The sequence below is a fragment of the Galeopterus variegatus genome, unplaced genomic scaffold, assembly GCF_000696425.1.
Source record: "Galeopterus variegatus unplaced genomic scaffold, G_variegatus-3.0.2 Scaffold778, whole genome shotgun sequence".
Taxonomy (NCBI): domain Eukaryota; kingdom Metazoa; phylum Chordata; class Mammalia; order Dermoptera; family Cynocephalidae; genus Galeopterus; species Galeopterus variegatus.
Window position 1 is genome coordinate 253685 of NW_007726889.1, and position 10995 is coordinate 264679.

The 10995-nt window shown below is 37.4% G+C and overlaps 1 protein-coding gene across 1 annotated transcript in view; it reads right to left on the reverse strand.

Moving 5' to 3' along the window:
* The window catches only part of PCM1 (pericentriolar material 1), a 98611-nt gene extending 90460 nt beyond the window's left edge, over positions 1-8151 (reverse strand). Inside the window, exon 1 of the mRNA XM_008572384.1 lies at positions 7972-8151. The gene's annotated coding sequence lies outside the window, so the exon portion shown is untranslated. The remainder of the gene's footprint in view (positions 1-7971) is intronic.
* Between the last annotated feature and the right edge of the window lie 2844 nt (positions 8152-10995).

The following is a 10995-nucleotide window of genomic DNA, read 5'->3' on the forward strand; positions in this document are numbered from 1 at the left end:
ACCGGTTCCCGCTCACTGGCTGAGCGAGGCGCGGGAGCAACACCGAGGGTTGCAATCCTGTTGCCGGTCCCCGGTCCGGTACGGGGACAACACTGAGGGTTGCGATCCGTTGCCAGACACGGAAAAAGACAAAAAAAGACAAAAAAAAAAGAAAAAAGAAAAATAACTGTCAAATGACAGAATAAATGCTATTAGGCAAATTGTCCTGCATACACTGGATAGAATACTAAGTATCCTTCAAAATACATAATAATGAAGCCTGCACAATATAGCCTGTCTTTACAACATGAAAAAAGTCATAAAATATTTTTAAAGCAATATGGAAAACTGTACAGTCATGCATCACTTAAAGACAGGGAAACATTCTCAGACCCATCATTTGGCAATTTCATCACTGTGTGAACATCATAGAGTATACTTACACAAACCAAGATGATATTGCCTACTACACATCAAGACTACATGATATAGCCATTATAATCTTATGGGACCACCATCGTACATATATACACAGTATGGCACTGACTGAAACATCATTATGGGGTTTATGACTGTATATAGATGTTTTTAAACAAAAAACTAAGAAATTATACTAAAATGCTTTCATGAAAGCAATTATTGGTGACAGGATAGAAATGTGACAATTTTTCCTCTTTTCTCTGTCTTATATATTTCAGTAATAGTTTACATTATTTTTTACACTAGAAATATATTTAAGAACTTCTAAAAATAATCAATACCCACAGAGAGGTATGTCTGGTGAACTGAAACAACTCATTTAAATGAAACATTTCACAACTACTGTTTTCTAGATGTACTGGCATAATCTATAATCTTAAAGAATAGGAGCTTAAGAAATAGACACACAATAAAGATGACAACAAATTTAAAAGTACTAAAAGCAAATTGTTTTAAAACATAAATTACAAGAGAAAATTATTAAGATATTTAAAAATTATTAAAATATTTTTTTAAATTAACATATTTAAAAATGATCTTACATATCAATTTTATAATAAAATAGAGTATGTTATACTTTCTATCAGTAGAATAATAAAGTAAATTTACTTTAAGATGAATTTATTAATATATTTTGAGAGATGTTTTATTCTATTTTAACATTACAATAAATTCCCCCTAAAATGCAGTTGTTCTAAAGATCTACTTATAGACCAATGACTTTGAACCCTATTAAAATAAGTTTCTAAAATAATTTTAAAACCATACATTATAATTAATTTGTTAATTATAATTATAATATAATTAACAGATCAAATATCTTTAAAGTCTTTTTAAAAAGAACATTTACTAAAAAAAGTCTTGTCTATTAAACTAATAAAATAAAAAAATTTGTCCACTATATTTTGATTACNTAAAGTAAATTTACTTTAAGATGAATTTATTAATATATTTTGAGAGATGTTTTATTCTATTTTAACATTACAATAAATTCCCCCTAAAATGCAGTTGTTCTAAAGATCTACTTATAGACCAATGACTTTGAACCCTATTAAAATAAGTTTCTAAAATAATTTTAAAACCATACATTATAATTAATTTGTTAATTATAATTATAATATAATTAACAGATCAAATATCTTTAAAGTCTTTTTAAAAAGAACATTTACTAAAAAAAAGTCTTGTCTATTAAACTAATAAAATAAAAAAATTTGTCCACTATATTTTGATTACCATCAAGATAGAATATTTAATAATTTAATAATAATGATACCAAATGTGTTTAAAAGGCATACTATCAGAGAAGTTAAATTATTAGTATGAAGCTACAGAAAAAAATACATGTGAACCAATTTTCAATACATTAACATTCAGAAGATTTCTCAAAGAGTAGACATCTCTCCCTATAAAAGGTGACAAATAATGGCATGGCATTCTCTCTTCATGCCAACCTCTCTAACTACCTCAAAGTCACCATTACAAATATAAGATCTCTACCTTCAAATTTTACTCTGTAAACACATTAATATTATTATTAATAATTAATATTTAGAAGAACAGAAAGACTTTCAATAATCAAATAGAACTTGGTGACTATTATGTGAGAGATGATGAAGTGAGTAAAGAGTTAAAAGACCAACTCTAGATTTCTAGCTGGAGCAACTAGGTATGTGATGATACAGTCAAAGTGATGAGAAAAAGAACAAGTTTTAGTTGTTGAGAGAAGAGGATGATAAGTTCAGTTCTAGAAATGGTGGGTCTGAGGTGCTGATGGGACACCCAATTAAATCTGTTTAGTAGACAAATACCGATCTCTCAGAGAAATCTGAGCTGAGAGAGATCTGCAAGTCATCCGCTCATAAAAGTACTTGAGGTGAAACAGAGGGCTCAGGGAGAAGATGATGAATAACAGAAGTAGACCAAACCTTAAAGGACACTCATATTTAAGAGACAGCAGAGGAAAAAGACATTGAGAAAGTACAGAAAAGAAAGAGAGAAACCAGGAGAATGTGACAAAAAGGGAAAAGTATATCAAGGAGAAGGATGTGATAAGAAGCCAAATGTTACTTTGTCAAATTAGAGAAGTACTAAGAAGTGTCCACTTGGATTTAGCAACAAGGAGGTTACTGCTTGTTAAGACCTTGGTAGGAAATTTCAGCAGGGTGGGTGAGGATCAATTCCCAAACTGAAACATATTATTGAGGGGAAGGGGAAAAAATAAAGTCATAAGGTAATATTTTTAAGGAATCAGTCTATGAAGGGAAGCAAGCAGAGATGGACATGAAGAAAGTTTTATAAAAATCTTGAGCATGTTTAAAATTTGTTGGGAAAGAGCACACAGTGGGAGGGATGCTGAAGATGCAGAAGAAAACAGAGACAAGCAAATAGTGTGTGGTCTCTGAGAAAGTGAGAGCAATTAGGATCGAGGGCAAAAGAAAAATGATTAGCTTTAGACAGGCAGAGGAACACCTCTTTCATTGAAACAAAAGGAAAGGAGGAAACGATGGAACTGGTTGGAGGCTGGTTAGCAGATTCAGTGGTAGGAAGTCAAAGGAGTTCATAAGTGATGTGAAGTAGGAAGGACTGTACATTAAATGTGAGAGTGTGAGATGGCAGTGTCTGAGAGATGTGAGAAGAACAGAGAATGGAAAATGACAGTGGGCAGTACTAAGGACTCAGTTCAAACCAGAGACCATTTATCGATACCAGTAATATGCACTGCAATTTTTTTTTTCAGCAGTACTCATCAGCTTCTATATAAGCACTCCCTTAAATCCATCTAAGTTTATCATTTTACCAGGTAGGTTTATTAGAAAAACAATGAGATGAGAAAGTTGAAGCGTCAGAAAACAATTGGTGCTGGGTGATGGATTACAGTATGGGCAGCTGAATGGAGATAAAAATAAAATTATTCTACTTCAAACAAACACTTCAACCCATATTATGCCCTACTAAACTAGCTATTGTTAACAGCTTTATTTGGCTTCCTTATCTTACTTACAAAGGTACAAAATAAAAATATACTATGGCAATTTTAAGCTACTTTCAGTGAGAGATCATTTTGAAGAAATCCTGCTGCAGGATTCTTACTATGGAGAAACATTACATATGTCTAAGTAGAATACCACAGAATTCATTACCATGAAACTGTATGACTAAGGTTTACCTCTGAAATAAGAATATAAGATAAAGAAGAAATTCAAATAAATCAAGAAAAAAAAAGATTATTTTCCTGAAAATCTTTAAAGTTAAGATATTATTTCTTGAATAGCATTAAATTACTTACAACTGTCTCTGGAAATACTTATTTTTCAACTGAGAGCTGTAAATCAAGATTTTAGAAATTCTCATTACCCAAATAAACTCATGTTGAAAATAAACAGTTACTTTTTTTTCTAAATTTAGAGAAACAAAATAACCAAAGCTGGTATTTTATATATCTGTACAAGTTTTCTAAGGGTTGCATTATTGGGGTATTTCCTTTACTAATTATAAAACAGAAATAGCCAGTACATTGTTTTAAAAGCCTTGCTACCGTGTATAACTAAGCACTTTTAATGAAAACTGAGAAAATGCATAAGTAGCTATTATTATGTGTCCTTTAGCCACAGTTTCGTTTGAGGAATTTCTCAATTTCTCCTCTTTAGATGGTCAAAAAAAAATCATACCTAAAAAATCATACAGGGGGCCGGCCCGTGGCTCACTTGGAAGAGTGTGGTGCTGATAACACCAAGGCCACGGGTTTGGATCCCTATATAGGGATGGCCAGTTAGATCACTTCGGAGAGCGTGGTGCTGACCACACCAAGTTAAGGGTTAAGATCCCCTTACCGGTCATCTTTTAAAAAAAAAAAAAAAACAACATACAGGATCTTTTCATCAGCTCCTTCACTCTTTGACCATTCTGTCAGCTCAATTCTGGATAAACCCCTCTACCTGCTTTCTCTACTTTTACTCTCAAACTGACAAACAGTGAGGAAATAGTCATCAAATGGCACTGGTTGTGTACACTATTAAGGTATACGATACTATACTACACACACAAACACTTTCAATAAGTTTCAAGTAAGTAAGTTTACAAGTTTACTCCATTACTATTAAGGTATACGATACTATACTACACACACAAACACTTTCAATAAGTTTCAAGTAAGTTTACAAGTTTACTCCATGAGGCAAAGCACATTGTCTACTTTGCTCACTGCCCTATCTCCAGTATTTTACAATCATTATGTAGCGCACTGTAGGCACTCGATCAAATTGGTAAAATAACTATATTGCTATACATCTCTTGAAACCCCCTAGTGAGAAAAGCAAGGTCTTCCAATGTGAGAATTCAATTATTCTATATTTTTATTCCTCTTATCTATCTTTCCTAATGTGCTAAAAAGATATTTTATAACTGATTGTATAATTCTTTTTATTTTACTAAACACCTACTATACAGCAATCACTCTAGTGTTAAAAAACTCTAATACACACACTCAGGTTTGACCTTTCCCCGAGTTCCATTTTTCTTGTCCTATTTTGTTAAACACTAGTTAAAACACTGGGAATTATAATTAAGATATAAATCAACTATCAATTTGTATTTTCTCATGACAGTCTCATTTCAGGCCTCACAGAGAAAATACAATTGGCCTTCCATATCCACGGGTTCTGCATCTGTGGGTTCAAACAACCAAGGATCAAGAATATTCGGGAAAAAAAATTCCACACAGTTCCAAAAAGCAAACTTGAATTTTCTGCATGCCAAGTACTACACTGAATCCACACAAATGAACTGATGTATAAGCATTATACTAGGTATTGTAAGTAATCTAGAGATGATTTAAAGTTTACGGGAAGAAATGCATAGGATATATGCAAATTCAGTACTACGCCATTTTACATAAGGGACTTGAGCATCCCAGATTTTGGTATCCTTACAAGGTCCTGGAACCAATCCCCCACTAACAGTGAGGGATGGCTGTATTAAACAAATTTTAGAAATGGGCTTTTTAAAAATTTTAACACTAGAATAAATTCAGACTATTTCTTTCTGAGATTTTATTGTAAAAGAGCAATTATATCTAAATGCTTTTTCAAAATTTCTTCTAATTCTCATCCTTTAGTCATTTAATTTCAAAACTGTCCTTAGCAAGCAATCACTTAACTTTCCCTCAGTGAACTTACAATCCCCAGCACTGACTTTTCTCTGCTGGTCAGAGAATACCTCTATAAAACCAGCATGTGACAATGCACTATGCACAAAAACTAATGTTTAAAGTCACTCTAGACAACTAAAAGAACTTCAATCATAGATATAACAAGTAGAGGAGATCATGAAAAAAATAAACAGCCAATTAATAGAAATGTTGTAGAAGAAGATAACTTGAGATAAAATGGATTTTGAATCAGAGGCTATCCAAACAGTTGTTACAGAACAAATTCAAACTCAAATCAGCTGAAGAAATTCTGTGAAAACAAAGAAATTTCAAAAGGTATTGCATAAACCATTCCAGTATTTAATAATTAGGAATTACGAGGCTGTTTTCCCACTAAAGTATGAAACAATACCAAAGCGGCACACCAAAAAGTATGACAAACAGGACAGCAGATCTAGAATATTTATTTACTTAGGCAGAGGGCCCTCAATCATGCACTGTTATTTTGATACAGTCTTCTACAACTATAATACAAAGGACAATAATATGTACAATGTCAAATTACCTGTTTAGAAACTCGCCTTTGCAGCTAAGAAACAGTTCTTTTCCTGCTCCACACTTCAAAGCTGTTGCCTGCTTATGATTTAAAAAAAAAAAAAATGTATCGCTTCAGTAAATTCTTTATTTAGACTATGAAGTATAGAATGACAAATATGATACTCATCATCTAAAATACGTTTAGAAGCCGGTTAGCTCAGCTGATTAGGGCCCGCCAGGGTCAAGGGTTCAGATCCCCAGACTGGCCAGCCACCAAAAAGAAAAAAGAAAACCAACGAAAAAGGGAAATTACAATTTATCAATACTTTAAACTCAAGTTAACTTAATCCTTTTGAAAAACAATGTGATATATGTAAATGTTTAACTCCCTTAAACCTGCTAAGATCCTACCAAACAGCCATTTAAAGATCCACACCATCAGCTGGTTAGAGAGTGGTGTAAAAACACGAAGGTTGAGTTCGGTTCCTCGCACCAGCCAGCCACAAAAAAATAAAAGAAAAATTTTTTAATTAAAAAAAAAAAAAATCCGTGCCAAAGTTTATTCTTCTGATTGATCAAATCACTAACCTCCTGTCAATTTAAGAACTTGCATATCCGATAATGAAAAAATTATTTGTTCATTTATAAGCTAGCTACCTACATTATAAAATAACCTTGTTACTATATAAACCTGCCGTTCAAAAACTCAATATTATAATGGTGTCCAGCGGTCCTCACCAGGAAGGTGATAGGGAAAGAAAAGAGCAGGTGCACCCGAAGCTCTACAACACCCACTCCAGTAACCAGAGAACACAAGAAGGCGGAGTCTGGAAAGCAGTTATGGGGCGGGGGTGGTACAGACGCCCAGAAAGCCCGCTTCTTCCAGCGCCAAAACACGATCCTTCATCCGTAGGACACATGACAAGGACCCAAATCGGCCAAAGACAAACAAACAAAACAAACAAAAAAACACAAGGTGATCTCCTTAAGAGTGGGCTGCGGGATGAAAAGTTCGCACGACCAGCCTCCCTGGTGGGGCCTAATACCTAATCCTCAAACACCAGTTTCTGCAACGCAAGCAACGTTCCCAAGTCCCACTTGGCATTTAGTTTTCCCTGATTCTAACTAGATCTGCAGTATGGGAAGGAAAAGGGGCAATGGGAGAGGAGTGGGGGCAGCGCTATGCACACTCCCTTCCCAGCATAAACCCACCTTTAAGCTAATGTAAAGAACGCCTCCCCCGGCCCTTCTGCTCTAAAAATACCAGACAGGAGAAATCCCGCTGCTCACAGCTCAACCGAAACTCGAAGAGTCGCGCTGCTCCTCACCCGCCGTTCTGCACCCGAAATTAAGGACGTCAACAGCCCCACAGACTGCGGGTGGCGGGGCGCAGGCACAGTGAGGGGGCTACGTCCACCAAGGCCTGTTTCTTCGAGAACACGAGGCCGTGCCCCGGAACCCAAACCCCAGCCCCGCTCGGCTTCCACCCCCTCCCCACCCCCACCCCGCAGGGCCTTCCTGAAGCACCGGGACGCAGGGCGGCCTCCTCCCCACGGACCACGGAGAGGAGCGGAGAGGCAGGAAGGGGACTCTACAGTCGCCAACGCGCCCGAGATGCTCGCCCGAGAAATCGCGCCAGTTGGTCCCAGGAGAGGGGGTGGACCATCCGCCTAGAGAACTTGAAGCAGGCGGCAAGACCCAGAAGCCGACAGAGCAGGCGTGGGCCCGAGGCCAGGCCCGACAGCGTCAAGGATACCGGAGTCGCTGCTCTCCCGCCCCTATGGCGCGCTGCACTCGGTTGCCAAGGGCTGGAGACTCGCGGGCATTACCTGTAAACGAAGCAGCCTCTCCTGCCAAGGGCAAAGTGGCGGTCAGCCCCCACGACCGGCCACCAGCAGCGGTCCTCCCTTAAGAGACGGCAAGAGGAAGGTCCACAAGTTCCCCGGCTGCCTAAGGCCCAATGGCCGCCTTTTCTACCTCAGCTACTCAGCGCCAACCGCCGCAGCCACCGCCATCTTAGGATCTCATTGTGGTGGGAGAAGAGGGGCGGGGGGACTGCAGAGGGGGCAACGCGCGGCGAGACGTGCGCCGTCTCCTCGGCAACGGCCGCGCGGGGGCGAAACTCGCTGGGCGGGAGCCGCTGTGAGACCTACGCTCTAGTCTGGAGTCATGTGACCCGCCGGAGTCCGTGGTGTCACTTCGGGCTTTCGAGGCAGGAACGGATTACACAAACCACCAACCAGAGACTACAAAGCCCAGAATGCCAAGTCCACCTCGGGTTATAAACGCCCGCCGACTACCATGTGCAGGACTACAAATCCCAGCATGCTATGCGCTTCTCAGCGAAGATCGCCGAATGAGGGGCTCGAGGCCTGTGCGGAAGTGGATTGGTTCTCCTCCCCCTCCCCAGGCCGCTGGGAAAGAGCGGAGGCGCCATCTGGTTCTCGGTGGGCGTGTGGGCTCCGGCTGATGCTGGAAGGAGGAGACTGCCTGGGTCGCTCTTCTTTTCCTTGCCCACCCCCATCCCTGTCACGAAGGGATAGAAACAAAAGGTCCCTTACAATCTATGTCCAACCCCCTAATTTTACACGTGAGATAAATCCACAGGAATTCAATAATTTGTCAGACGTCATATACGAGTATAACTAATCAGTGGGAGGATCGTAAATATTGTTAAATAATGCCGTTTTGGATTAATTTTCTACTTTACCCCTAGAAGAACTAGATGATTTTATTTTTCTCTTTTTTTAAGCGATTATTTTAACAAAAATTACACAGGTAGTTTTTTTCAGTATAAAAATGAAAGTAAAAATAAGCAAAACAGAAAATTATCACCAAAATTTCTAGCACCCCGAGATAACTACTACTAACAATTAAGTGTATCTCCTTCTATTTGTGTATGAATGTATGTTTTTGAAAGTGGGATCCAAGTATACACACTGCATAGTCTTCATTGGCAATCGCTCTCCCTGATACAGTGCTTGGCATGTACTGAATATATGTTAATGCCTCATAAAGGAAGATCCATTTAGAAATACTCGATCAAATTTATATTATTAGGACTTTTATTGAAGTTATTTTTTATATTTAGGTCAATTTGGTGGGAAATGTATATGTCCTATGTTAAACTTTGTCTTCAGGGAACAAAAAATACCTTTCCATTTATGTATGTCTTTGGTATTTCACAGTAGAAGTTTTCAGTTTTCTTCAAATATATTTCAAGTATTTTGACTTTTTTGATTGAAGTTGTGAAGAACTACGATGGCTACAATAATAGTAATAGTGGTTATCTTGCTTTGTCTTCAATGTTAATAGGCGTTATAATGTTTAATGTTAATTTTCTAGTGTTTCATTGTGTAGTGTGATGTTGGCAGTTGGATTCAGAAAGATATTGTTTAACATTAATAAAAAATATTCATATTTTACTATGAGTTTTCATAAAGAATTGCTTCTTCTGGTTAATCAAGATGACCACTATTCTCCTTCTTTGAGCTATTAATGGAATAAATTACATGAACTAATTTCTTAGTTTTAAAACAAGAACCAGGTGATTTTAATCAATGTAATCTTGAGAAATTTTTCTCTGAACCTCTAGTCTGAATTCTCCTTTTATTTTTAATCTTCTGTCAGCAGCTCTATTAAGATTAGTAAATGGACAGGTTCTCTCCTTAAAACAAAAACACAAAATTTTGATAAAGTGACAATTAAGGCCTTCAATGTGTCTAGCAGAAGAGTTAAAACACCAGCGAATTTTAGTGGAGGGCAAGGTCATTCTACTTTTAGACAGTTTATAATCATGGAATTAAAAAGAATTTTTAAGCAAAATAAAGGTAGGGAGGAATGATGAATGGGCTTCTGTGTTCCAATAACAACAACAAATTGTTCTCAATTACCAAGAGAAACTGTTCACATAACCAATTAGTAGAACTGCATCTCACTACACAATTCAAATAAACAAAGCCCTTCCAGCCAACTGCAATTTGCTACTGTACCCAGTTGATACTATTCATTTGTCATACATTTTTTAGTATGTTCTGGGTGTCTAATACTGCTAAGTACTGAGGTAACAAAGACATAGTCCCTGCCCTTGAAGAGCTCATATTTCAGAGAAGGATGGGGAAATATGGTGTGTTGTAAATAAATTCTGTATTGTAAGAAAGATGTCATGTGGGCTCAGAGCACAGAGCAACTAACCAGTTAGGTGTTCATTGCAGTCTGGAATGACTTATCCAAATTCCACCACTGTAAGATCTTTAGATAAGTTACTTAACCTTTCTGAGCCTCAATTGCTCCATCTATGAAACGAGAGGAAGGAAATAATAATATTGCCTAACTTAAAGAGATTTTTTTGAAATTTTTCTTAGTGTTTATTTCATACCACATGCAGTGTTTAGCACTTCATCTATTATGATTTTCTTAATTCTTACAACTATCCTGAAAAGGTTGGTTCTGCATCCAACCCATTTTACAAATGAGAGGTTAAAGTTCTAGCAGCTCCAAATGGTAAAGACTAAATTTAAATTGAGAGACCAAGCTGACCAGAGTCCAAGCTGACCAGAGAGGTGGCTCCCTGGAGAGGCACAAGACCCGAGGCAACCACACACAAAAGACACTAAAGGCCAACTGAGCAGTCACAGAGGTAGCCATACCAAATTGACAAACACAACCATACCTTAGTTGGAGGCAACCACACACAAAAGACACTAGAGGCCAACTGAGCAGTCACAGAGGTAGCCATACCAAATTGACAAACACAACCATACCTTAGTTAGCTAATAGGGTCAAACCTGTCCACAGTGAAACCCCCTGCCAAAATGAATAAACATCCAAAAAAAGATACCAGAAACACAAAA